The following is a 27,839-nucleotide window of genomic DNA, read 5'->3' as shown; positions in this document are numbered from 1 at the left end:
CACTTCAGGACGGAAGATGGGACTTCCCTGGAGACGCTGTAGCGGGCAAGGGCCTCATTCTTTGAAGACGTTGGAACCACGTCGTTTTTCTCGAGTTGCATTGGGATTCTCAAAAACGACAGGAATTTCAGGCTTCCTCTTGGGTTGGCCCTGGGAAGCCCAATCTTCAATTCGAGTTGCGATGGAAAGCTGGGGGTTCTGCTCGAGTCACTACAGGGCCAAAAAAACCTCATCGAGGCGTGTGTCCAGGACCTAATATTCCTCTCAAGGGAAGACAGGGATCACGGGTTTCCATTCCAGACTCCCCCGGGGGGTCAGGACTCGCCTGGAGGGGAAGCAAAGACTCCGCTTTCCTCTCAAGTCGCGACACGGATCTCTTGGAGCCCACTGAGTGGACTCAAGGGTGTCGAGCCTCCTCTTCAGTTTGGAGAGAGGACTCGGGATTGCTCTCCAGGCCAGGCAAGAAAAGAAGGCCCTCATCTCGCGATGACGGGGGCGTCTCATGGGTTTCCTCAGGCTGCTGCGCCCATGGGGGTTTTCTCACGAGGCACGATGAGGACCTCAGGGAGCCTCTCGTGCGGCGCCAGGCAAGTCAGGTCTCCATGCGCATGGCGAGGGGGAGCTGGTCATCACTCTCAAGTCATGGGAAACGGCTAGGTCCTCAAGAGGCGTTGAAGAAGGACTCTCGAGGTCTTTCTCGGGTTGCGGCGGGAAACCCTCGTTTCCCTCGACTTCTGCAGGGGACCTTAGGGAACTTCCCACGGTGCCTCTGAGAGGTGAGGGATGCTGTGTAGTTGGCAGGGCCTCTCGGGACTCTGCTGGGTTCGGCGCAATGGAAGAGGGCCTCATCTCGAGGGGAGGCAGGAAGCTCAGGCTTCCTCTCGGATTCGGACTCCGACTGCACGGTCCCTGCAGTGTTGGGACAGGAGAGTCATGCCTCGTCTTGTCTGAGGAATGGAATTCTGGTTGCCTCTCGAGTTGTTCCGGGAGTCTCAGGCCCCTTGTCGAGCTGTGTGTAGACCCTGCGGGTTTTTCCGGATGATGCACGGGGGTGTCAGTGCCCCTTCGTGTTGTGCCTTCACCCACAGGGTTGCCTTCGAAGAGGTGTCCGGGCATCGGGTTCTTATCAAGAGCGGACCGGAAAATCGGAGTCGTTCGGCACGTGGCACCTCACATGTGGCTACTCTCGAATTTCCTCCTGAGACCGGCCTCATCCTGAGGTGCGCCAGGAAGGCCGGGAACCCCTTCCAGACAAAGCAGGGGAATCGACTCTCCTGTCGCGATCAGGAGGGGAGAAGGGGCTCAGATGAAGTGGTGCTGGGACCCTCGGTGTTCCCTTCGAGGGAACCCAGCGTATCGGGGAACTTTTGCTGTCGCATCAAGGGTGTCAAGTACCGTGTCGCCCTTCAGGGCGGAACATGGGACTTCCCTGGAGACACCGGGAACTTCGGTGTTCCCCTGGAGTGAGACCGGTATGTTGGGGAACTTTGGGGTCACATCAAGTGTGCCAAGTAGCATTTCGAACTTTAAGATGGAACGTGGGACTTCTCTTGAGACTCTAGCTGGCAAGGGCCTCATATTGCGATGAAGGGGGAACCACATGGTTTTTAAGACTTGAGGCTGAATTCTCGAATTACGATGGGAAATTCAGGCTTCCTCTTGTGTTGACTGTGGGAAGACCAATCTTCCATTCAAATTGTGAGGGAGAGATGGAGGTTGCTCGAGTCACTGTAGGGCAAAATAGACCTCATCTAGGCTTGTGTCTAGGACATAATGTTCCACTCCAGGGGCGACAGGGATCTCGGGGTAGCATTCCAAACTCACCCGGGGAGTCAGGCCTCGTCTCCAGGGAAGCAAAGGACTCCGCTCTCCTCTCGAGTCGCACCGGGTATTTCTTGGACCCAACTGAGTGGCCTAAAGGGAGTCAATACTCCTGTGAAGTTTGGAGAGAGGACCAGGAATTGCTCTCCAGGTCAGGCAGGAAAAGAAGGCCCCCATCTCTCCTTGACGGGGGCATCTTGTGGTTTTTCTCGAACTGCGGCGCCAGTGTGGTTTTTCTCACGAGGTACGATGGGGTACTCAGGGAGCCTCTTGTGTGGTACTAGGGAAGTCAGTTTTCCTGCTTGTGGCGAGGGGAGCGCGTCCTTGCTCTGGAGTCATGGTAGGGGAATCGGGCATCAAGAGACGTTGAAAAAGGACTCTCCAAGTCTTTCTCGGGTTACTTCAGGAAACTCTGGGTTCCCTCGACTTGTGCCAGTGACCTCAGGTAGCTTCTCACGGAGCCTCTGAGAATTCAGGGATACTGTGGTGTTGGGAGGGGCCTCTCGGGACACCACTGAGTTTGGTTCAATGGAAGAGGGCCTCTTCTCTAGTTGAGGCAGGAACCTCAGGGTTCCTCTCCATTTCTGACTCCAATTGCAGGGTCCCTGAAGAGTTGGGACAGGAGAGTAAGGCCTCGTCTTGTGTGAAGGAATGCAACTTCACTTGCCTCTCGAGTTGTTCACGAGGTGACAGTCCACATTTGGAGCTGTGAGTGGAATCTGCAGGTTTTTCCAGACGATGCATGGGGATGTCAGTGTCCCTTCGTGTTGTGCCTTCATCCACAGGGTTGCCTTCGAAGAGATGTCCGGGCGTCAGGTTCTTATCTAGAGTGGACCGGGAATTCGGGATCTTTCAGCATATGGCACCAACCATGAGGCTACTTTTCGAATTTCCTCATGAGACTGGCCTCATCCGGAGGTTCGCGGGGAACGTCGGGAACCCCTTGCAGACAAAACATGGGAATCGACCCTTCTGTCACGATCAGGAGGGGTGAAGGGGCTCACAGGAAGTGGTGCCGTGAACTTTGGTGTTTCCCTCGAGTGAGACCGGTATGTCAGGGAACTTTGGGGGTCGCATCAAGGGTGCCAAGTACCGTTTTGTACTTCAGGATGGAACGTGGGACTTCTCTTGATACGCTGTAGCGGCCAAGGGCCTCATCTTGCGATGACGGGGGAGCCACGTGGTTTTTCTCGAGTTGCGGCGGGATTCTCGAGTTACGACGGGGATTTCAGGCTTCCTCTTGTGTTGGGCCAGGGAAGTCCAATCATCCATTCGAGTTGCGAGGGAGAGCTGGGGGTTGCGCTCGAGTCACTGCAGGGCAAAGGAGACCTCATCTAGGCTTGTGTCCAGGACCTAATGTTCCTCTCCAAGGGCCACAGGGATCTCAGGTTTGCATTCCAGACTCACCCAGGGAGTCAGGCCTCATGTCGAAGGGAAGCAAAGGACTCCGCTCTCCTTTCGAGTCGCGACGGGCACCTCTTGGAGCCCACTTTGTGGCCTAAAGGGAGTCAAGCCTCCTGTGAAGTTTGGAGAGAGGACTTGGGACTGCTCTCCAGGCCATGCAGGAAAAGATGGCCCTCATCTCGCGATGACGGAGGGATCTTGTGGGTTTTCTCGAGCTGCCGCGCCAGTGTGGGGTTTCTCACGAGGTATGACGGGGAGCTCAGGGAGCCTCTCATGTGGCCCCAGGGAAGTCAGGTGTCCATGCGCATGGCGAGGGGGAGCGTGTCATTGCTCTCGAGCTATGGTAGGGGAATCTGACCTCAAGACACATTGAAGAAGGACTCTCGAGGTCTTTCTTCGGTTGTGGCAGGAAACCCTTATTTCCCTCGACTTTTGCCGGTGGCCTCAAGGAGCTTCTCAGAATGCCTATGAGAAGTCAGGGATACTATGGAGATGGGAGGGGACTCTCGGGACTCCACTGGGTTTGTTTTAATGGAAGAGGGCCTCATCTCGGGTTGAGGCAGGAACCTCAGGTTTCCTCTCCATTTCTGACTCAGATCGAAGCGTGCCTGCAGAGTTGGGATTGGATACTCAGGCCTCGTCTTGTCTGAGGAAGGGGACTCCGCTTTCCTCTCTCATTGTTTAAGGGGTGACAGGCCAGTTGTGGAGCTGTATGTGGATCCTGCGGGGTTTTCCGGACGATGAACAGGGTTGCCAGTGCCCCCTCGTGTAGTGCCTTCATCCACAGGGTTGCCTTAGAAGAGGTGTCCGGGCATCGGGTTCTTATCAAGAGCAAGACCGAGAAATCGGGGTCTTTTGGCACGTGGCACCAACACGAGGCTACGTCTCGAATTTCTTCGTGAGACTGGCCTCATCCTGAGGTGCGCCATGAAGGTCGGGAACCCCTTCTAGACAAAGCAGGGGGATCGACCTTCCTGCCGTGATCAGGAGCGGAGAAGGGGCTCAAATGAAGTGGTGCCAGGAACTTCGGTGTTCCCTTGGAGTGAGACCGGTATATTGGGGAACTTTTGGGGTTGCATCAAGGGTGCCAAGTAGCATCTCGAACTTTATGACGAAACATGGGACTTCTCTTGAGACTCGGTAGCGGGCAAAGGCCTCATATTGCGATGAATGGGGAACCACGTGGTTTTTAAGAGTTGCGGTGGGATTCTCGAGTTACAACGGGAAATTCAGACTTCCTCTTGTGTTGGCCCAATGAAGACCAATCTTCCATTCGAATTGCGAGGGAGAGATGGGTGTTGCTCTCGAGTCACTGTAGGGCAAAATAGACCTCATCTAGGCTTTTGTCCAGGACATAATGTTCCTCTCCAGGGACAACAGGGATCTCGGGGTTGCATTCCAGACTCACCCGAGGTAAGGCCTCTTCTCGAGGGGAAACAAAGTACTCTGCTCTCCTCTCAAGTCGCGACAGGTATCTCTTGGAGCCCATTGAGTGGCCTAAAGGGAGTAAAGCCTCCTGTGAAGTTTGGAGAAAAGACCAGGGATTGCTCTCCAGGTCAGGCAGGAAAAGAAGTCCCCAATCTCGCGATGACGGTGGGTTTTCCTGAGCTGTGGCGCCAGTGTGGGGCTTCTCACGAGGTATGACGGGGAGCTCAGGGAGCCTCTCATGTGGCGCCAGGGAAGTCAGGTGTCCATGCACATGGCGAGGGGGAGCGTGTCATTGCTCTCGAGTCATGGTAGGGGAATCCGTCCTCAAGACACATTGAAGAAGGACTCTTGAGGTCTTTCTCGGGTTGCGGCAGGATACCCTGTGTTCCCTCGACTTGTGCCGGTGACCTCAGGGAGTTGCTCAGGGTGCCTCTGAGAAGACACTGATACTGTGGAGTTGGGAGGGGTCTCTCGGGACTCCACTGGGTGTGGTATAATACAAGAGGGCCTCATCTCGTGTTGAGGAAGGAACCTCAGGGTTCCTCTCCATTTCAGACTCCGATCTCAGGATTCCTGCAGAGTTGGGACAGGAGAGTCAGGCCTCGTATTCTGTGGAGAAATGAAACTTAGCTTGCCTCTCGAGTTGTTCACGAGGTAACAGGTCACTTGTCGAGCTGTATGTGGAACCTGCAGAATTTTCCAAAAGATGCACGGGTGTTCAGGGTCCCTCCTTGTTGTGCCTTCATCCTACGGGATGCATTCCAAGACGTGTACGGGCATCGGGTTCTTATTAATAGCTGACCGGGAAATGGGGTCTTTCCGCATGTGGCACCACCCACGAGGCTACATCTCCAATTTCCTCGTGAGACAGGCCTCATCCTGATGTGCGCTGGGAAGATCGGTAACCCCTTCCACACAAAGCAGGAGAAAAGACACTCCTGTTGCAATCAGGAGGGGAGAAGGGGCTCAAATGATGTGGTGCGGGGAACATGGGTGTTACCCTCGAGTGAGGCCTGTATGTTGGGGAACTTTGGGGGTGCCATCATGGGTGCCAAGTACCGTTTTGCACTTCAGTAGGAACGTGGGACTTCTTTTGAGAGGCTGTGGAGGGCAAGGGCCTCATGCTGCGAAGACGATGGAACCACGTGGTTTTTCTCGAGTTGCGGCGGGATTCTCGAGTTACGACGTGGATTTCAGGCTTCCTCTTGGGTTGGCCCTGGGAAGCCCTAACTTCCCTTCGAGTTGCGAGGGAAAGCTGGATGTTGTGCTCGAACCACTGCAAGGCCAAAGAGACCTCATCTAGGCGTGTGTCCAGGACCTAATAGTCCTCTCAAGGGAAGACAAGGATCTCGGGATTGCACTCCAGACTCCCCCGGGGAGTCAGGCCTCGCCTAGAGGGGAAGCAAAGGACTGCGCTCTCCTCTCGAGCCCCGACGCGGATCTCTTGGAGCCCACTGAGTCGCCTCAAGGGAGTCCAGCCTCCTCTTCCGTTTGGAGTGAGGACCCGGGATTGCTCTCCAGGCCATGCAGGAAAAGAAGGCCCTCAGCTCGCGAGGACGGGGGCGTCTAGGGGGTTTCCTCGAGCTGCGGCGCCCGTGGGGGTTTTCTCCCGAGGCACGACGAGGATCTCAGGGAGCCTCTCGTGCGGCGCCAGGGAAGTCAGGTCTCCATGCGCGTGGCGAGGGGGAGCGCGTCCTGGCTCTCGAGTCACGGGAGGGGACTAGGGCCTCGAGACGCGTTGAAGAAGGACTCTCGAGGTCTTTCTCGGGGGGCGGCGGGAAACCCTCGTTTCCCTCGCCTTCTGCCGGGGACCTTAGGGAACTTCCCAGGGTGCCTCTGAGAGGCGAGGGATCCTGTGGAGGTGGCGGGGCCCTTCGGGACTCCGCTGGGTCTGGCGCAACAGAAGAGGGCCTCACCTCGAGGGGAGGCAGGAACCTCAGGCTTCCTCTCCGTTTCGGACTCCGACCGCAGGGTCCCTGCAGAGTTGGGACAGGAGAGTCAGGCCTCGTCTTGTCTGAGGAAGGGAACCCCGCTGGCCTCTCGAGTTGCTCAGGGGGTCTCAGGCCCCTCGTCGAGCTGTGTGTGGAACCCGCGGGTCCTTGCGGACGATGCACGGGGGTGGCAGTGCCCCTTCGTGTTGTGCCTTCACCCACAGGGTTGCCTTCGAAGAGGGGTCCGGGCCTCGGGTCCTTCTCAAGGGCGGACCGGGGAACCGGGGGCTTTTGGCATGTGGCCCCACCCACGTGGCTCGTCTCGAATTTCCTCCTGAGACCGGCCTCATCCTGAGGTGCGCCGGGAAGGCCGGGAACCCCTTCCAGACCACGCAGGGGAATCGCCTCTCCTGTCGCGATCAGGAGGGGAGAAGGGGCTCAGAGGAAGCGGTGCCGGGACCCTCGGTGTTCCCCTCGGGGGAACCCGGCGTGTCGGGGGACTTTTGGGGGTCGCAGGAAGGCTGTCAGGGACCGTTTCGCCCTTCAGGGCGGAACAGGGGACTTCCCTTGAGACGCCGTGGCGGGCAAGGGCCTCATCTTGCCAAGAGGTGGGAACCACGTGGTTTTTCTCGATTTGCGGCGGAATTCTCGAGTTACGACGGGGATCTCAGCCTTCCCCTTGGGTTGGCCCTGGGAAGCCCAATCTTCCCCTCGGGTTGTGAGGGAAAGCTGGGGGTTGCGCTCGAGTCACTGCAGGGCTGAAGAGACCTCACCTAGGCGTGTGTCCGGGACCTAATATTCCTCTCCATGGAAGGCAGGGATCTCGGGGTTGCACTCCAGGCTCGCCCGGGGAGTCAGGCCTCGTCTCGAGGGGAAGCCAAGGACTCCGCTCTCCTCTCGAGTCGCGACGCGGGTCTCTTGGAGCCCCCTGAGCGGCCTCAAGGGAGTCCAGCCTCCTATTCCGTTTGGAGAGAGGACCCGGGATTGCTCTCCAGGCCATGCAGGAAAAGAAGGCCCTCAGCTCGCGAGGACGGAGGCGTCTCAGGGGTTTCCTCGAGCTGCGGCGCCCGTGGGGGTTTTCTCCCGAGGCACGACGAGGATCTCAGGGAGCCTCTCTTGCGGCGCCAGGGAAGTCAGGTCTCCATGCGCGTGGCGAGGGGGAGCGCGTCCTGGCTCTCGAGTCACGGGAGGGGACTAGGGCCTCGAGACGCGTTGAAGAAGGACTCTCGAGGTCTTTCTCGGGGGGCGGCGGGAAACCCTCGTTTCCCTCGCCTTCTGCCGGGGACCTTAGGGAACTTCCCAGGGTGCCTCTGAGAGGCGAGGGATCCTGTGGAGGTGGCGGGGCCCCTCGGTACTCCGCTGGGTCTGGCGCAACAGAAGAGGGCCTCACCTCGAGGGGAGGCAGGAACCTCAGCCTTCCTCTCCGTTTCGGACTCCGACCGCAGGGTCCCTGCAGAGTTGGGACAGGAGAGTCAGGCCTCGTCTTGTCTGAGGAAGGGAACCCCGCTGGCCTCTCGAGTTGCTCAGGGGGTCTCAGGCCCCTCGTCGAGCTGTGTGTGGAACCCGCGGGTCTTTGCGGACGATGCACGGGGGTGGCAGTGCCCCTTCGTGTTGTGCCTTCACCCACAGGGTTGCCTTCGAAGAGGGGTCCGGGCCTCGGGTCCTTCTCAAGGGCGGACCGGGGAACCGGGGGCTTTCGGCATGTGGCACCACCCACGTGGCTCGTCTCGAATCTCCTCGTGAGACCGGCCTCATCCTGAGGTGCGCCGGGAAGGCCGGGAACCCCTTCCAGACCACGCAGGGGAATCGCCTCTCCTGTCGCGATCAGGAGGGGAGAAGGGGCTCAGAGGAAGCGGTGTCGGGACCCTCGGTGTTCCCCTCGAGGGAACCCGGCGTGTCGAGGGACTTTTGGGGGTCGCAGGAAGGCTGTCAGGGACCGTTTCGCCCTTCAGGGCGGAACAGGGGACTTCCCTTGAGACGCCGTGGCGGGCAAGGGCCTCATCTTGCCAAGAGGTGGGAACCACGTGGTTTTTCTCGATTTGCGGCGGGATTCTCGAGTTACGACGGGGATCTCAGCCTTCCCCTTGGGTTGGCCCTGGGAAGCCCAATCTTCCCCTCGGGTTGTGAGGGAAAGCTGGGGGTTGCGCTTGAGTCACTGCAGGGCCGAAGAGACCTCACCTAGGCGTGTGTCCGGGACCTAATATTCCTCTCCAGGGAAGGCAGGGATCTCGGGGTTGCACTCCAGGCTCCCCTGGGGAGTCAGGCCTCGTCTCGAGGGGAAGCCAAGGACTCCGCTCTCCTCTCGAGTCGCGACGCGGGTCTCTTGGAGCCCCCTGAGCGGCCTCAAGGGAGTCCAGCCTCCTCTTCCGTTTGGAGAGAGGACCCGGGATTGTTCTCCAGGCCATGCAGGAAAAGAAGGCCCTCAGCTCGCGAGGACGGGGGCGTCTCCGGGGTTTCCTCGAGCTGCGGCGCCCGTGGGGGTTTTCTCCCGAGGCACGACGAGGATCTCAGGGAGCCTCTCTTGCGGCGCCAGGGAAGTCAGGTCTCCATGCGCGTGGCGAGGGGGAGCGCGTCCTGGCTCTCGAGTCACGGGAGGGGACTAGGGCCTCGAGACGCGTTGAAGAAGGACTCTCGAGGTCTTTGTCGGGGGGCGGCGGGAAACCCTCGTGTCCCTCGCCTTCTGCCGGGGACCTTAGGGAACTTGCCAGGGTGCCTCTGAGAGGCGAGGGATCCTGTGGAGGTGGCGGGGCCCCTCGGGACTCCGCTGGGTCTGGCGCAACGGAAGAGGGCCTCACCTCGAGGGGAGGCAGGAACCTCAGGCTTCCTCTCCGTTTCGGACTCCGACCGCAGGGTCCCTGCAGAGTTGGGACAGGAGAGTCAGGCCTCGTCTTGTCTGAGGAAGTGAACCCCGCTGGCCTCTCGAGTTGCTCAGGGGGTCTCAGGCCCCGCGTCGAGCTGTGTGTGGAACCCGCGGTTCTTTGCGGACGATGCACGGGGGTGGCAGTGCCCCTTCCTGTTGTGCCTTCACCCAAGGGTTGCCTTCGAAGATGGGTCCAGGCCTCGGGTCCTTCTCAAGGGCGGACCGGGGACCCGGGGACGTTCGGCATGTGGCCCCACCCACGTGGCTCGTCTCGAATCTCCTCATGAGACCCGCCTCATCCTGAGGTGCGCCGGGAAGGCCGGGAACCCCTTCCAGACCACGCAGGGGAATCGCCTCTCCTGTCGCGATCAGGAGGGGAGAAGGGGCTCAGAGGAAGCGGTGCCGGGACCCTCGGTGTTCCCCTCGAGGGAACCCGGCGTGTCGGGGGACTTTTGGGGGTCGCAGGAAGGCTGTCAGGGACCGTTTCGCCCTTCAGGGCGGAACAGGGGACTTCCCTTGAGACGCCGTGGCGGGCAAGGGCCTCATCTTGCCAAGAGGTGGGAACCACGTGGTTTTTCTCGAGTTGCGGCGGGATTCTCGAGTTACGACGGGGATCTGAGCCTTCCCCTTGGGTTGGCCCTTGGAAGCCCAATCTTCCCCTCGGGTTGCGAGGGAAAGCTGGGGGTTGCGCTCGAGTCACTGCAGGGCCGAAGAGACCTCACCTAGGCGTGTGTCCGGGACCTAATATTCCTCTCCAGGGAAGGCAGGGATCTCGGGGTTGCATTTCAGGCTCCCCCGGGGAGTCAGGCCTCGTCTCGAGGGCAAGCCAAGGACTCCGCTCTCCTCTCGAGTCGCGACGCGGGTCTCTTGGAGCCCCCTGAGCGGCCTCAAGGGAGTCCAGCCTCCTCTTCCGTTTGGAGAGAGGACCCGGGATTGCTCTCCAGGCCATGCAGGAAAAGAAGGCCCTCAGCTCGCGAGGACGGGGGCGTCTCCGGGGTTTCCTCGAGCTGCGGCGCCCGTGGGGGTTTTCTCCCGAGGCACGACGAGGATCTCAGGGAGCCTCTCTTGCGGCGCCAGGGAAGTCAGGTCTCCATGCGCGTGGCGAGGGGGAGCGCGTCCTGGCTCTCGAGTCACGGGAGGGGACTAGGGCCTCAATACGCGTTGAAGAAGGACTCTCGAGGTCTTTGTCGGGGGGCGGCGGGAAACCCTCGTGTCCCTCGCCTTCTGCCGGGGACCTTAGGGAACTTGCCAGGGTGCCTCTGAGAGGCGAGGGATCCTGTGGAGGTGGCGGGGCCCCTCGGGACTCCGCTGGGTCTGGCGCAACAGAAGAGGGCCTCACCTCGAGGGGAGGCAGGCACCTCAGGCTTCCTCTCCGTTTCGGACTCCGACCGCAGGGTCCCTGCAGAGTTGGGACAGGAGAGTCAGGCCTCGTCTTGTCTGAGGAAGGGAACCCCGCTGGCCTCTCGAGTTGCTCAGGGGGTCTCAGGCCCCTCGTCGAGCTGTGTGTGGAACCCGCGGGTCTTTGCGGACGATGCAAAGGGGTGGCAGTGCCCCTTCTTGTTGTGCCTTGACCCACAGGGTTGCCTTCGAAGAGGGGTCCGGGCCTCGGGTCCTTCTCAAGGGCGGACCGGGGAACCGGGGGGCGTTCGGCATGTGGCCCCACCCACGTGGCTCGTCTCGAATCTCCTCGTGAGACCCGCCTCATCCTGAGGTGCGCCGGGAAGGCCGGGAACCCCTTCCAGAGCACGCAGGGGAATCGCCTCTCCTGTCGCGATCAGGAGGGGAGAAGGGGCTCAGAGGAAGCGGTGCCGGGACCCTCGGTGTTCCCCTCGAGGGAACCCGGCGTGTCGGGGGACTTTTGGGGGTCGCAGGAAGGCTGTCAGGGACCGTTTCGCCCTTCAGGGCGGAACAGGGGACTTCCCTTGAGACGCCGTGGCGGGCAAGGGCCTCATCTTGCCAAGAGGTGGGAACCACGTGGTTTTTCTCGATTTGCGGCGGGATTCTCGAGTTACGACGGGGATCTGAGCCTTCCCCTTGGGTTGGCCCTTGGAAGCCCAATCTTCCCCTCGGGTTGTGAGGGAAAGCTGGGGGTTGCGCTCGAGTCACTGCAGGGCCGAAGAGACCTCACCTAGGCGTGTGTCCGGGACCTAATATTCCTCTCCAGGGAAGGCAGGGATCTCGGGGTTGCATTTCAGGCTCCCCCGGGGAGTTAGGCCTCGTCTCGAGGGCAAGCCAAGGACTCCGCTCTCCTCTCGAGTCGCGACGCGGGTCTCTTGGAGCCCCCTGAGCGGCCTCAAGGGAGTCCAGCCTCCTCTTCCGTTTGGAGAGAGGACCCGGGATTGCTCTCCAGGCCATGCAGGAAAAGAAGGCCCTCAGCTCGCGAGGACGGGGGCGTCTCCGGGGTTTCCTCGAGCTCCGGCGCCCGTGGGGGTTTTCTCCCGAGGCACGACGAGGATCTCAGGGAGCCTCTCTTGCGGCGCCAGGGAAGTCAGGTCTCCATGCGCGTGGCGAGGGGGAGCGCGTCCTGGCTCTCGAGTCACGGGAGGGTACTAGGGCCTCGAGACGCGTTGAAGAAGGACTCTCGAGGTCTTTGTCAGGGGGCGGCGGGAAACCCTCGTGTCCCTCGCCTTCTGCCGGGGACCTTAGGGAACTTCCCAGGGTGCCTCTGAGAGGCGAGGGATCCTGTGGAGGTGGCGGGGCCCCTCGGGACTGATGGGTCTGGCGCAACCGAAGAGGGCCTCACCTCGAGGGGAGGCAGGAACCTCAGGCTTCCTCTCCGTTTCGGACTCCGACCGCAGGGTCCCTGCAGAGTTGGGACAGGAGGGTCAGGCCTCGTCTTTTCTGAGGAAGGGAACCCCGCTGGCCTCTCGAGTTGCTCAGGGGGTCTCAGGCCCCTCGTCGTGCTGTGTGTGGAACCCGCGGGTCTTTGCGGACGATGCACGGGGGTGGCAGTGCCCCTTCGTGTTGTGCCTTCACCCACAGGGTTGCCTTCGAAGAGGGGTCCGGGCCTCGGGTCCTTCTCAAGGGCGAACCGGGGAACTGGGGTCGTTCGGCATGTGGCACCACCCACGTGGCTCGTCTCGAATTTCCTCGTGAGACCGGCCTCATCCTGAGGTGCGCCGGAAAGGCCGGGAACCCCTTCCAGACCACGCAGGGTAATCGCCTCTCCTGTCGCGATCAGGAGGGGAAAAGGGGCTCAGAGGAAGCGGTGCCGGGACCCTCGGTGTTCCCCTCGAGGGAACCCGGCGTGTCGGGGGACTTTTGGGGGTCGCAGGAAGGCTGTCAGGGACCGTTTCGCCCTTCAGGGCGGAACAGGGGACTTCCCTTGAGACGCCGTGGCGGGCCAGGGCCTCATCTTGCCAAGAGGTGGGAACCACGTGGATTTTCTCGAGTTGCGGCGGGATTCTCGAGTTACGACGGGGATCTCAGCCTTCCCCTTGGGTTGGCCCTGGGAAGCCCAATCTTCCCCTCGGGTTGCGAGGGAAAGCAGGGGTTTGCGCTCGAGTCACTGCAGGGCCGAAGAGACCTCACCTAGGCGTGTGTCCGGGACCTAATATTCCTCTCCAGGGAAGGCAGGAATCTCGGGGTTGCATTCCAGGCTCCCCCGGGGAGTCAGGCCTCGTCTCGAGGGGAAGCCAAGGACTCCGCTCTCCTCTCGAGTCGCGACGCGGGTCTCTTGGAGCCCCCTGAGCGGCCTCAAGGGAGTCCAGCCTCCTCTTCCGTTTGGAGAGAGGACCCGGGATTGCTCTCCAGGCCATGCAGTAAAAGAAGGCCCTCAGCTCGCGAGGACGGGGGAGTCTCAGGGGTTTCCTCGAGCTGCGGCGCCCGTGGGTGCCGGGGTCCAGCCCCGGCTGATCCAGGGTCTTCGAAGGAGAGACGGCTAGGCGACCTATTCAAATGTTAATTAGATATAATAAAGAGGAATAGAATGATGATAGCTCAGTAGGAAAATTCAGTGGAGAAAAGAAGCTGAGTGGCTTGGTTTACGCGGAAAATCAATATAACCCGTGACACCAGGTTAGCTCTGACCACGGAGGCCGCAGGCGCCCTCTCGAATAGCGGAAGGTGCCCCACCTTAGACACCTTCTCGAGTTGGTCTTAGAAGCCCAGGCAAATAAATGGTCGCAGAGGACATCCACGCTCCAGATGGACACTCAGCTAGAAGTTAAAGGGAAGAATGACATGGGGAGACCAAGCGTTGGTGAGCAAGGCCCATAGCTTTATTTTCAACAGGGGCTTTTATACCCTAAGTTACACATAGAGGACAATAGGGGATGCAAAATCAGCAGTCTTTGATGCTTATCAAAAACCAGGGTTTCTTTCCTGCAGATTTATCGTATACAAATGGTTTAGGTGATTTACATCATCTTCTGGCCAGAGGCCTATTAACATTTTATGACTCTTGACAAGGACTTATCAACAAAGACTTATTTTCTCTAAGAGTAATTATTTTAAGGTTTGGCGCCATCCTCCGAAGATAAGATTACGTTCCTATAGGGTGGATGTGTAATGGGTTTACAAAGGAAAGAATTTACTACCTTAAGGGTCTAAAGTTACTAACACCAAGGCCACTACTTATTTTTTCTACATACCAACTATATTAATTAATGCACATTCAAGGATACAATTCAAGGGATGTGAAAACTTGGCAACAAACATTGGCTCATCAATGAAATCTTTTACTAGTTTTATTCTGACAGTTTCTAATTCTCTGAGAGGCTCTAAGCTATTTGAATATCTTAAGCTTCCCGTGCCTCTGGAGGCTGGGAGACTGTAAACAATCGTATGCATAGCTGTAGGTGTCTGGGTAAACTTGTCAGGCGAGTTAGAGAGCCATCTGAGGGGTTTGGATTTAAACACTCCTAATTGCCCAGGAACTTTATTAATTGGAGCTGTAAGTTAACTCTTTGACAGAGAGAGTGAGATGGTGGTGGGGGACAGCCCCCAGTAAAGTCAGAGGCGAGAGCACAAAGCAATAAAGTAGGCAGACTCTGGTTTTTGGGGGGTAGATGCTCGAGAATATCCGGGGGCACTCCCGAGGCTCGATCCCGCCTTTGCGTATGCCGAGCCCCCTTCCTCATGACCTTTGTCACGAGTGGAATGTCTCTCGCCGGCTCCCGGCATCTCCCCCTTTTTTATTTCTTAATACAGCCAGATGTAGCTCAGTCGCGAGCCTCTGAATGCTCTGCCGAAGAATCCTGACAATACAAGGAAGAATGAATATGAGAAGCAGAATTAAAACAGCCACAGTAACATAGCTAAGGAAGGTAGACAGCATATTTTTTCCTGAAATGTAGTTAGAGAAAGTATGGAAGAAATCATTTGCTGTTCCAGTGGCAGTAAAATCTAATCGGGAGTGTTCCATAGTTGCTATTTGATTGTGAAGTTTCCCTAAGTCTAGACCAATGTCAGAGCTTGTCCAGATACCTGAAATATGGTTTTTAATCTTTTCCCATTCAAAATCTGTCTCATTTACTTTCAGGGGTGTTACACATATCCACCGATAGTCAGCATGACAGGACAATGCCATTTTCACCTTTAAAGCCTGCAATTCAGTCCCAATATGTATTACTGCTTCCTCTAGGGCGTCTACCCTCATTTCTAATTTCCTGTCTATAGCTTCCTGTGTTGCCAATGCTAAAGAAACATTTTTGGACATAGAATCAACATATTGAGCAGTATGTACTTGTTGAGTCAATGATATTGCTGTCACAGTAACAGAAGTGATTGCACTTATCAAAGCTGCTATTCCCAAAATAAGTAAGCCCACAAACCGTCGGGTTCGCATTAAATCCTGCAGTTGTTGTGATACAGCCAAACCGTAATTATCATACCAATAAGAATGCACAGACACAGGTATCATGAGATAGGGTGGGCGTTTCAACACAACAAAAGAACAAACATTATATTGGGGGGTCAAACAAGATGAAAGCACACATTGTTCACAACACCACTACCACAAAGGAGCAAACATTATATTGAGGGTTTAAACAAGATGAGCCAGGAAGCAGCTGCAGGCGTCGGCCCCGGGGAGCAGTGTCCCCAGCATCAGGAGGCAGAACGCGAGCGGCAAGCTGTGGGCCTCGGCGCTTACGGCGGGCGGAGGGGCGGGGCTCGCGGCCTTGGGCTAGCCGCCGCGGCTTGGGCTCTCAGCGTTCCCCTCTCGCCGGCGGGAGCGCGCTGGTCTGGACTGCATTCCGCGGGCGCGCTTTCCTCTCTGGCCCTCACTCACCGCACAGACTTCTTTGCTCTAGGTCGCAGGGTGCAGCGAGAAGGGTACTGGGCGCTGCTGGCGGCGCGGAGGCGAGAGCTGGCTGGGGGAGGGGGAGCGAGCGAGTGCGCGCCGCGAACCTGGTCTTTGGGGAACGTGACATGACGAATTTGTCTGAGATCCAAATCGAAGAATCTGCATTCTGTAGAAATATACAAGCATACCCTCTCCCACAAGTTAGCAACACATCTGGCCTTTTTCACTCTCCAGTATGGAGGTCTTTTTACTTGACCAGGGGCCGAGTCGTAGCCTGTAATTCAGGCATCTAGTGTCTCATCATTGTAGTCTGCCCCTGTGTGTTTACGTTTAAGTGATTAATTACAATTTGGACATAACTATTTGTCTAGCTGTTTACCTAGAGATATGAAATTTATACCTTGAACCAGCTGCATTTTGATGGTGAATTTTGTGAGAATTTTTGGCCTTATCAATCTTTTTATTTAAGTTTAAAACAATTACTTTAGTCAATGCATCTGCCAAAGCATTTCCTTCATGTAAAGGGCCGGGCAAGCTGGAATTGGCTCTATGTCCCACAAAATATTTTTTATCTCTGTGTTTAATCTTTCTGTAAATCAGATAACAAGGAGAAGATAGTAGTTTTATTTTTTGGAATATTAGCAGTTTCAATATGAGGAAACAACCCTACAATATATCAGGAGTCAGTCAAAAGATTAAAGGTGTGGTCTCCTAAATGTTGAAAGGCCTAAATAACTGCTTGTAACTCAGTCTTGCCATTTTATTCCCTTGAATTAAAAGATCTTTTAAAGGCCTTGGAGCTGTAATTTCCTGCACCCAAAAGGCTAGATCACTAGATTCAAATGTTTTGTGGCTCTTATCTTGAGAAGTCAAGTTTTTTCTTTTCTGATAATAAGGTAAAAGCAAAAGCTATGTTACTCTTTAACCTTTATTAATTTATACAGTTTTGGTAGACAGTGAGATCAAGACTTTAATTTCTCAATATAATCAGAATCTACTACACCATGCACCACCGAAATTTCTTTTTTTCTTTCTTTCTTTTTTTTTTTTTTTATTTGAAAAGAAAGCGAGCTACGCCCCAGGACAAATCTTCCAAAGTCCTCGGGTAGGGGGCCAGCCACTCCCGTTGGAATTGAAGTAAGCGGCACGTCAGGGGTTAATATTGTTGCTCAATCCTCTTGCCTTTTCTCCTAGCCTGGGTGAGACCCCCCCTGAGGGGGTTTTCTCCAAGGAGCACGCTCTGCATATTGTGTACTAAAAGCTCCTTTGTTTAAAAAACTTTTTATCTTCCTCAGGCTTAGGCAACTCTTTGAGAGGCTTTGGGGGCAAAGTGGGGAACTCCTGGGTCCTGGGAGGCACAAACGGAGGCGGTGGCAATCGCCTTAAATCAGAAAGTGGTGGATAAGTTTTTTAAAGGTTTGCACAGAGGGGGAGGGAGCTCGCCAGGGCGCTCAGCCGCAGCGTCCTGTAAGCCCTCTCCTTCCTTGGGAGGTAAAGCACTTTCTCCCTCTTTTTTTTTTTTTTTCCAATAGCAGAAATTATGATCTGTGCAGAAAGTGGAGACTCACCACCATCCACCGCTATAGCCTCTCTCATAGGCTATTTAACAGCCTCATGACGGAGGTCCAGGACATGTCTAATCATAATACACAGAGCCAATAAACATTTGTCTATTCTTAGATGCAGAGAAACCCATTTTTTTTTTGAGAATATTTTTATTTATTTTGTACCCTCTTTACCCTATCTAAACTGCAGAGGGGACTAAAAAAGAAGCCTCAAGGTGAGGATCAAATTTATCCTCGGGACTAGAGAAAACCCCTTTCCGGGAAACTCCTAGCGGAGGCCCTTTACCCCCACATGGAGGAGGAGGCATGGGGGGATGGGAGCGTCCCGTATTTCTCTTCTCCTGTTCTGGAGATCTTTTAACTGTTTGGTGACTAAATCTTACAGACTGTCTGATAAGGGATGTTTCCCTCAAGCTCCTAGGAACGGGTGGTCTGACAGGGGAAGTTTCTCTTAGGCCTTTTGGGGCATCATTGTTTAAGAGATGCCGATCTCCATCAGAGTGATATTTAGCTATTATCTCGCCTAAATTCTCTTTTTCTTTTGGGGAAGGCTGATCTTGTTTCTCATCCCTAACTTTAAGTTGTTCCTGAGTAGTCATGGCTGCTAACATTTTTCTTAGTTGCCGATAGTCAGGTGGGTCTTCATTTTTCTCATTTTCCTGAGGTTTAACTACAGTTTCGACCTCATTTTCCTCTTTAAAGGTTACTTTTTTAGATTCAGGGGCAGGTTTAGCCACAGCATTTTCTTCACTATCCCCTTTAAGATGTACTTTTTCTGAATCGGGGGCAGGGTCTAAGACATCTCTAATGATGTTCCATAAGGAAAAAGCGTCATTAGGGACATTTTCTGAGCCATGTTCGGCATGGTAAGTTTTTAGCTGTTTTCCTACTTTTTCCCAGACATCTAAGTTAACAGAGCCTTCGTCTGGGAACCAGGGACAGTGCTCTTGTACAAATGAAAAAAATGATTGAATGGCAGATTTTTTAACTTTGATTCCTCTTTTATTTAATAACTGTAAGATTACTCCTATAAAGAGCTGTCTTTCATTTGATTCAGTGTTACCCATGTCAGAAAATTAAGTATAGTAAAAGATTTTGCTTTTAGCTATCAAAAGATCAGGCTTTTCTTTGGCCTTTTAACTTCAGAAACTGTTTTCTCTCTCTAAGTCTAACACTTTAACACTTTCAACACTTCCCACTCCTCTCGCCCTGTCTGTCCTACAGGGGGGTCCGCGGCACCCTTGAGTGGGGTCCTAGCCATCCCAAACACTGGAAGGACATTAGGGCTGATGACCCAGATTGTCCCGGGGGGGGGGAACAGAAGGCTGGTGACCCAAACTGTTCCGAGGGGGGAGCAGTAGAGCTGATGACCCAAACTGCTCTGTGGGGGAACAAGAGAGCTGATGACCCAGTTGTTCCGAGAACGGGGGAGCAAAAGGGCTGATGACCCTAATTGCTTTGGGGAGCTTACCTTCGAAAAACCTGTTTCGGGCGCCACCTGCCGGGGTCCAGCCCCGGCTGATCCAGGGTCTTCGAAGGAGAGACGGCTAGGCGACCTATTCAAATGTTAATTAGATATAATAAAGAGGAATAGAATGAGGATAGCTCAGTAGGAAAATTCAGTGGAGAAAAGAAGCTGAGTGGCTTGGTTTACGCGGAAAATCAATATAACCCATGACACCAGGTTAGCTCTGACCACGGAGGCCGCAGGCGCCCTCTCGAATAGCGGAAGGTGCCCCACCTTAGACACCTTCTCGAGTGGGTCTTAGAAGCCCTGGCAAATAAATGGTCGCAGAGGACATCCACGCTCCAGATGGACACTCAGCTAGAAGTTAAAGGGAAGAATGACATGGGGAGACCAAGCGTTGGTGAGCAAGGCCCATAGCTTTATTTTCAACAGGGGCTTTTATACCCTAAGTTACACATAGAGGACAATAGGGGATGCAAAATCAGCAGTCTTTGATGCTTATCAAAAACCAGGGTTTCTTTCCTGCAGATTTATCGTATACAAATGGTTTAGGTGATTTACATCATCTTCTGGCCAGAGGCCTATTAACATTTTATGACTCTTGACAAGGACTTATCAACAAAGACTTATTTTCTCTAAGAGTAATTATTTTAAGGTTTGGCGCCATCCTCCGAAGATAAGATTACGTTCCTATAGGGTGGATGTGTAATGGGTTTACAAAGGAAAGAATTTACTACCTTAAGGGTCTAAAGTTACTAACACCAAGGCCACTACTTATTTTTTCTACATACCAACTATATTAATTAATGCACATTCAAGGATACAATTCAAGGGATGTGAAAACTTGGCAACAAACATTGGCTCATCAATGAAATCTTTTACTAGTTTTATTCTGACAGTTTCTAATTCTCTGAGAGGCTCTAAGCTATTTGAATATCTTAAGCTTCCCGTGCCTCTGGAGGCTGGGAGACTGTAAACAATCGTATGCATAGCTGTAGGTGTCTGGGTAAACTTGTCAGGCGAGTTAGAGAGCCATCTGAGGGGTTTGGATTTAAACACTCCTAATTGCCCAAGAACTTTATTAATTGGAGCTGTAAGTTAACTCTTTGACAGAGAGAGTGAGATGGTGGTGGGGGACAGCCCCCAGTAAAGTCAGAGGCGAGAGCACAAAGCAATAAAGTAGGCAGACTCTGGTTATTGGGGGGTAGATGCTCGAGAATATCCGGGGGCACTCCCGAGACTCGATCCCGCCTTTGCGTATGCCGAGCCCCCTTCCTCATGACCTTTGTCACGAGTGGAATGTCTCTCGCCGGCTCCCGGCACGTGGGGGTTTTCTCCCGAGGCACGACGAGGATCTCAGGGAGCCTCTCGTGCGGCGCCAGGGAAGTCAGGTCTCCATGCGCGTGGCGAGGGGGAGCGCGTCCTGGCTCTCGAGTCACGGGAGGGGACTAGGGCCTCGAGACGCGTTGAAGAAGGACTCTCGAGGTCTTTCTCGGGGGGCGGCGGGAAACCCTCCTTTCCCTCGCCTTCTGACGGGGACCTTAGGGAACTTGCCAGGGTGCCACTGAGAGGCTACGGATCCTGTGGAGGTGGCGGGGCCCCTCGGGACTCCGCTGGGTCTGGCGCAGCGGAAGAGGGCCTCACCTCGAGGGGAGGCAGGAACCTCAGGCTTCCTCTCCGTTTCGGACTCCGACCGCAGGGTCCCTGCAGAGTTGGGACAGGAGAGTCAGGCCTCGTCTTGTCTGAGGAAGGGAACCCGGCTGGCCTCTCGAGTTGCTCAGGGGGTCTCAGGCCCCTCGTCGAGCTGTGTGTGGAACCCGCGGGTCTTTGCGGACGATGCACGGGGCTGGCAGTGCCCCTTCGTGTTGTGCCTTCACCCACAGGTTTGCCTTCGAAGAGGGGTCCGGGCCTCGGGTCCTTCTCAAGAGCGGACCGGGGAATCGGGGGCGTTCGGCATGTGGCCCCACCCATGTGGCTCGTCTCGAATTTCCTCGTGAGACAGGCCTCACCCTGAGGTGCGCCGGGAAGGCCGGGAACCCCTTCCAGACCACGCAGGGGAATCGCCTCTCCTGTCGCGATCAGGAGGGGAGAAGGGGCTCAGAGGAAGCGGAGCCTGGACTCTCGGTGTTCCACTCGAGGGACCCCGGCGTGTCGGGGGACTTTTGGGTGTCGCAGGAAGGCTGTCAGGGACCGTTTCGCCCTTCAGGGCGGAACAGGGGACTTCCCTTTAGACGCCGTCGCGGGCAAGGGCCTCATCTTGCCAAGAGGTGAGAACCACGTGGTTTTTCTCGAGTTGCGGCGGCATTCTCGAGTTACGACGGGGATCTCAGCCTTCCCCTTGGGTTGGCCCTGGGAAGCCCAATCTTCCCCTCGGGTTGCGAGGGAAAGCTGGGGGTTGCGCTCGAGTCACTGCAGGGCCGAAGAGACCTCACCTAGGCGTGTGTCCGGGACCTAATATTCCTCTCCAGGGAAGGCAGGGATCTCGGGGTTGCATTACAGGCTCCCCCGGGGAGTCAGGCCTCGTCTCCAGGGGAAGCCAAGGACTCCGCTCTCCTCTCGAGTCGCGACGCGGGTCTCTTGGAGCCCCCTGAGCGGCCTCAAGGGAGTCCAGCCTCCTCTTCCGTTTGGAGAGAGGACCCGGGATTGCTCTCCAGGCCATGCAGGAAAAGAAGGCCCTCAGCTCGCGAGGACGGGGGCGTCTCAGGGGTTTCCTCGAGCTGCGGCGCCCGTGGGGGTTTTCTCCCGAGGCACGACGAGGATCTCAGGGAGCCTCTCGTGCGGCGCCAGGGAAGTCAGGTCTCCATGCACGTGGCGAAGGGGAGCGCGTCCTGGCTCTCGAGTCACGGGAGGGGACTAGGGCCTCGAGACGCGTTGAAGAAGGACTCTCGAGGTCTTTGTCGGGGGGCGGCGGGAAACCCTCGTTTCCCTCGCCTTCTGCCGGGGACCTTAGGGAACTTGCCAGGGTGCCTCTGAGAGGCGAAGGATCCTGTGGAGGTGGCGGGGCCCCTCGGGACTCTGCTGGGTCTGGCGAAACGGAAGAGGGCCTCACCTCGAGGGGAGGCAGGAACCTCAGGCTTCCTCTCCGTTTCGGACTCCGACCGCAGGGTCCCTGCAGAGTTGGGACAGGAGAGTCAGGCCTCGTCTTGTCTGAGGAAGGGAACCCCGCTGGCCTCTCTAGTTGCTCAGGGGTCTCAGGCCCCTCGTCGAGCTGTGTGTGGAACCCGTGGGTCTTTGCGGACGATGCACGGGGGTGGCAGTGCCCCTTCGTGTTGTGCCTTCACCCACAGGTTTGCCTTCGAAGAGGGGTCCGGGCCTCGGGTCCTTCTTAAGGGCGGACCGGGGAACCGGGGGCGTTCGGCATGTGGCCCCACCCACGTGGCTCGTCTCGAATCTCCTCGTGAGACCGGCCTCATCCTGAGGTGCGCCGGGAAGGCCGGGAACCCCTTCCAGACCACGCAGGGGAATCGCCTCTCCTGTCGCGATCAGGAGGGGAGAAGGGGCTCAGAGGAAGCGGTGGCGGGACCCTCGGTGTTCCCCTCGGGGGACCCCAGCGTGTCGGGGGACTTTTGGGGGTCGCAGGAAGGCTGTCAGGGACCGTTTCGCCCTTCTGGGTGGAACAGGGGATTCCCTTGAGACGCTGTCGTGGGCAAGGGCCTCATTTGCCAAGAGGTGGGAACCACGTGGTTTTTCTCGAGTTGCGGCGGGATTCTCGAGTTACGATGGGGATCTCAGCCTTCCTCTTGGGTTGGCCCTGGGAAGCCCAATCTTCCCCTCGAGTTGCGAGGGAAAGCTGGGGGTTGCGCTCGAGTCATTGCAGGGGCCAACAGACCTCACCTAGGCGTGTGTCCGGGACCTAATATTCCTCTCCAGGATAGGCGGGGATCTCTGGGTTGCATTCCAGCCTCCCCCGGGGAGTCAGGCCTCGTCTCGAGGGGAAGCCAAGGACTCCGCTCTCCTCTCGAGTCGCGACTCGGATCTCTTGGAGCCCCCTGAGCGGCTTCAAGGGAGTCCAGCCTCCTCTTCAGTTTGGAGAGAGGACTCGTGATTGGTCTCCAGGCCATGCAGGAAAATAAGGCCCTCATCTCGCGATGACCGGGGTGTCTCATGTGTTTCCTCGAGGTGCCGCGCCAGTGTGGGTTTCCTCACGAGGTACGATGAGGAACTCATGGAGCCTCTCGTGCAGTGCCATGTTAGTCAGTTCTCCATGCGCGTGGCGAGGGGGAGTGTGTCATGGCTCTTGAGTCATGGTAGGGGAATCGCGACTCAACACATTTTGAAGCACTCTCGAGGTCTTTCTCGAGTCACGGCAGAAAACCCAGGGGTCCCTCGACTTGTGCCTGTGACCTCAGGGAGCTTCTTTTTGTGCCTCTGAGAACTCAGGGATACTGTGGAGTTGGTAGGGGCCTCTCGGGACTCCACTGGTTGTGGTGCAATGGAAGAGGGCTTCATCTCGAGTGGACGCAGGAACCTCAGGCTTGCTCTCCGTTTCTGACTCGGAACCCGTGGTCCCTGCAGAATAGGGACAAGAGAGTCACACCTAGTCTTCTGTTGAGGAATGGACCTTCGTTTGCCTTTCGAGTTGTTTACAGGATGACAGGCCACTTGTCGAAATGTCTGTGGGACCTGCGGGTTTTTCTGGACGATGCACGCGGGTGTCAGTGCCCCTTCGTGTTGTGCCTTCATCCACAGGTTTTCCTTCAAAGAGGTGTGCTGGCATCGGGTTCTTTTCAAGAGTGGACCTTGAAATTGGGGTCTTTCGACATGTGGCACCACCCACGAGGCTATGTCTCGAACTTCCTCATGAGACCGGCCTCATCCTGAGGTGCGCCCGGAAGGTCGGGAACCCCTTGCAGACAGAGAAGGGGAGTCGACCCTCCTGTCGCAATCAGGAGAGGAGAAGGGGCTCAGATGAAGTGGTGCCGGGAACCTCGGTGTTCCCCTTGAGTGAGTCTGGTATGTCGCGGAACTTTTGGGGTCGCATCAAGGGTACCAAGTACCGTTTCGCACTTCAGGATGGAACGTGGGACTTCTGTTGAGATGCTGTAGCGGACAAAGGGCCTCATCTTGCGATGACGAGGGAAGCACGTGGATTTTCTCGAGTTTCGGTGGGATTCTCGAGTTACGACAGGGAATTCAGGCTTCCTCTTGTGTTGGCCCAGGAAGTCTAATCTTCCATTCAAGTTGCCAGGGAGAGCTGGGGATTGGGCTCCATTCACTGAAGGGCAAACTAGACCTCATCTAGGCTTGTATCCAGGACTTAATGTTCCTCTCCATAGGCGACAGGGATTTGGGGTTGCATTCCATACTCACCCGGGGAGTCAGGCCTCATCTCGAGGGGAAGCAAAGGACTCCACTCTCTTCTCGAGCCGCGACAGGTATCTCTTGGAGCCCACTGAGTGGTCTTTGCTCTGTAGGAGAGCTCTAGTGTTCATAAGCCTGTACATAAGTGAACACAGACATTCTGTGTGCATGTTGCTCCCATACCCAAAATAGGGCCACAAGGAGCCTCATGCTCTCCATGCGGCGCGGAAGCTGTGCAGCCACGCAGCAGCTGAAGAATCCAACCAATTGCTCTTTTCTTACCTCTGACAGAGCTCGCATTGCCGTAGCCCTTGGCAGTTTGAAAACACTGGACCCTAACCCCTCTCAAAGTAGGCCTGGGTTCTAGTTCGAATAGAAAGTCAATAGCGGAGCTGAGGACAGGAACGCGGCAGTCATTTATCACACGCTCCTGCAGCCTGCTACTACAGGGACACTAACGCTAGAAGCTAGGAATGTCTTTGCAAGGTGCGCAAAGGACAAGGGAGAACCTCGACCCTGACTCTAGTATTTCAGTCCCCTGAGCAGATCTGAGGTTCTCCCGCTGTAGAAGCTAACCCATTCCTTTCAAATACAGGCTTCCTAACACAGGGCCAGTTGGCTGCTTGCTCTTCCACGAAGCAGGCTTCCTTAACTTGCAAACTGCGAATTCCGCTTAACAGCCTGGAGGAAAATCGCTTCTTGGAAGATTTTTTTCAGAGGCTGTATCCCCGGAGCTGGGGCCAAGCTAGGGGACCCATACTGACAAGGGAAGGCAAAACCACATCCAATGTCTTTGCTCTGGAGGACAGCTTTGGTGAGCCTAAGTCTTTCAGGAATATTTCTGGCTCCAACAGAGTCAAATTCTGTGTGTGAAGTTGCACAGCCAAAATAGGGGAACAGAGAGCCTGATTCTCTCTGTGTAGCTTTGAAGCTGTCATTCAAAAAACAGCTTGAGAATCCATACAATGCTCTCCCTTACTGCTAAGAGAATTCTCATTGCTGTAGTCCTTGACAGTTTGTAGAAATCCGCACCCTAACCCTTCTCCAAGTAGGCCTGGGTCCTAGCTCGGAATAACAGGCAACGGCAGAGCTGAGGCCAGTAAGGCACAAGTGAGGTCTCACACACTCTTGCAGTCTGATCGTCCAGGAGCAGTAAGGCCTCTATTTCCCTGTAGGAGGCTCGCTTGCCTTGCCTCCTGTGAACTGCATTTCCCAGCCTGGGCGCAAAGCTGTTCCTGGAGATTTTTTCTCAGGGGCTGTTTCCCTGGAGCTGGGTCGGACCTCGGGGGCCCAACTCACAGGGGAAGACAAAACCACATGGACAGGTCTATGCTCTGTAGGAGAGCTCTAGTGAACCTCGTCTCTCAGGAACATTCTTGGCTTCTACAGAGACACCTCTGTGCGTGAAGCTACACACCCAACATAGTGGCAAAGGGAGTCTGATTCTCTCCGTGGGTGCTGATGCTTTGTGGCAAAGCACCTGCTAAGAATCCATCCGCATAGGCTTCCCTCACCTTGACAGAGGTCTCATTGCTGTAGTCCTTGGCAGTTTGGAAAGAAGCAGACCCTTACCCTTCACCAAGTAGGCCCTTGTCCTTGTTTGAATGGAAAGGCAGTAGCTGAGCTGAGGCCAGTAAGGCGCCAGTCAAGTCTGACATATTCCCGATGCCTGCTCCTTCATGGAAAATAACGTTAGAATCTGGGAATGTCTTTGCAAGGCTGGCAAAGGGCAGTCAGGAACCTCGACCCTGCCTCTGGAATTTCTATCTTCTCAGCACATCCGGAGGTCTCGGTCAGGAGAAACTAACCCATTCCTTGCAAATATAGGCTTCCAAACACAGGCCGGTTGGCTGTCTCTTCTTGCCGAAGGAAGCTTGCTTATCCCACCTCCTGCGAACTCCGCTTCCCAGCCTGGGGGATAAGAGGTTCTTGGAGATCTTTTCTCAGAGGCTGTTTCCACGGAGCAGGGGCTGATCCCGGAGACCCACACGCACAGGGGAAGGGAAAACCGCATGGATAAGTCTTTGCTCTCTAGGAGTGCTCTAGTGAACCTCACTCTATGGGGAATGTTCTTGGCTCCAACGGGGACATCTCTGTGTGGGAAGCTGCATTGCCAACATAGAGACACAGAGACCTGATTCTCTCTGTGCAGCTTTGACGCTGTCGTTCAAACAACAAATTGAGAATCCACACAATGCTCTCCCTTACCACTGAGAGAGTTATCATTGCTGTAGCCCTTCGCAGTTTCTGGAAATCGGCACACAAACACTTCTCCAAGTAGGCCTGGGTTCAAGTTCAGATGAACATGCAATAGCGGAGCTGAGGCCAGTAAGGCACCAGTCAGGTGTCACACACTCTGGCAGCCTGCTCCTCCAGGGACAGTAAGGCCTCTATTTCCCTTCAGGAGGCTCGCTTGCCTTACTTCCTGTGAACAGCGTTTCCCAGCCTGGGCGGAAAGCAGTTCCTGGAGATCTTTTCTCAGGGGCTGTTTCCCCGGAGTTGGGGCGGACCTCGGGGACCCAACTCACAGGGGAAGGCAAAACCAAATGGACAGGTCTATGCTCTGTAGGAGATCTCTAGTGAACTGCCGGGGTCCAGCCCCAGCTGATCCAGGGTATTCGAAGCAGAGACGGCGTAGGCGAGGGTCAGGGAACAACTGCTTAATTAAACGTTAATTAAGGATATAAAGAGTAATAAAATGAGGATAGCTCAGTAGGAAAATTCAGTGGAGAAAAGAGGCTGAGTAGCTTGGTTTACGCGGGGGACCAATAAAACTTCAAGACAAGAAGCTTGCACCACTTACGTAGGCCGCAGGCGTCCTTCCGTTCTCCCGAAGGAGAGGAGACACTGAGGCCTCCCCGGTCGGATCTTAGAAGACCAGGCAAAATTAGTAAGCTTGGTGGGTTCCGCGCTCCAGATGGAGACTCAACCAGAGTGAGAGAGAGAGAGAGACATGGGGAGACCAGTATTTCGAGAAACTGATCCCAATTCTTTATTTTCCATGGTCTACTTTTATACACTGAGATGTTATGCAAAAGTCACGTGGGGTCAGCAGTCCTGACTTTTATCAAAGTCAGGTGCTTCATACAAAAGTATACAGAGGTCTTAGGGGTGTTACATCATCTTCTGGCCAGGGGGCCTGCTGACAATTTATGACCCTCTCCTTGTGACAGCGGTCAGTCAACCAGGACACTTATTTCTCCAGGGGTGATTATTCTTAAAACAGACGCCACCCAAATAAAGTTACATTCCTATAGGGTGAGGGTGTAGTGGGTTTTAGTTAAGGAAAGAATTTACTTAGCCTAAGGTCTAACGTGATTTATATCAAAGGTTAATACTTATTTCTTCTATATATTCATTAATGTGTATAAGGGCAGGGGATGTGGAGACTTAGCAGTAAACATCAGCTCAACAAATGAAAAACCCTTCACCAATATGATTTCTAATCAGCCCATTATACTTATACTAATACTTTTCTAACTTTTTTAAGGAACCTGTTTTTAGAAGGTTTAAAGCATCTCGTGCCTCTCATGGTTGGGAGGCTGTGAGCAATCACATGTGGCCGGACAAGCCTGTCAGGCAGGCTAGAGAACCTTCAGAGGAGTTTGTAGGTTAAAACACTCTTGTCACACCCAGGGGTTTTTATCAACTGGAGCTCTAGGTTAACTCCTTCTCCGAAAGAGGTGGTGGGGGACAGCCCCCCGTAAAGTCAGAGGTGTAGGTGAGAGCACAAAGTAGTAAGGTAGGCAGGCTCTGGTGATGGGGGTAGATGCTCGAGGATTTCCAGGGGGACTCCTGAGGCTCGATCCCGCCT

The sequence above is a fragment of the Bubalus kerabau genome, chromosome 16 (genome assembly GCF_029407905.1).
Source record: "Bubalus kerabau isolate K-KA32 ecotype Philippines breed swamp buffalo chromosome 16, PCC_UOA_SB_1v2, whole genome shotgun sequence".
In the NCBI taxonomy this organism is placed as follows: domain Eukaryota; kingdom Metazoa; phylum Chordata; class Mammalia; order Artiodactyla; family Bovidae; genus Bubalus; species Bubalus kerabau.
This window is presented reverse-complemented; position numbering follows the sequence as displayed.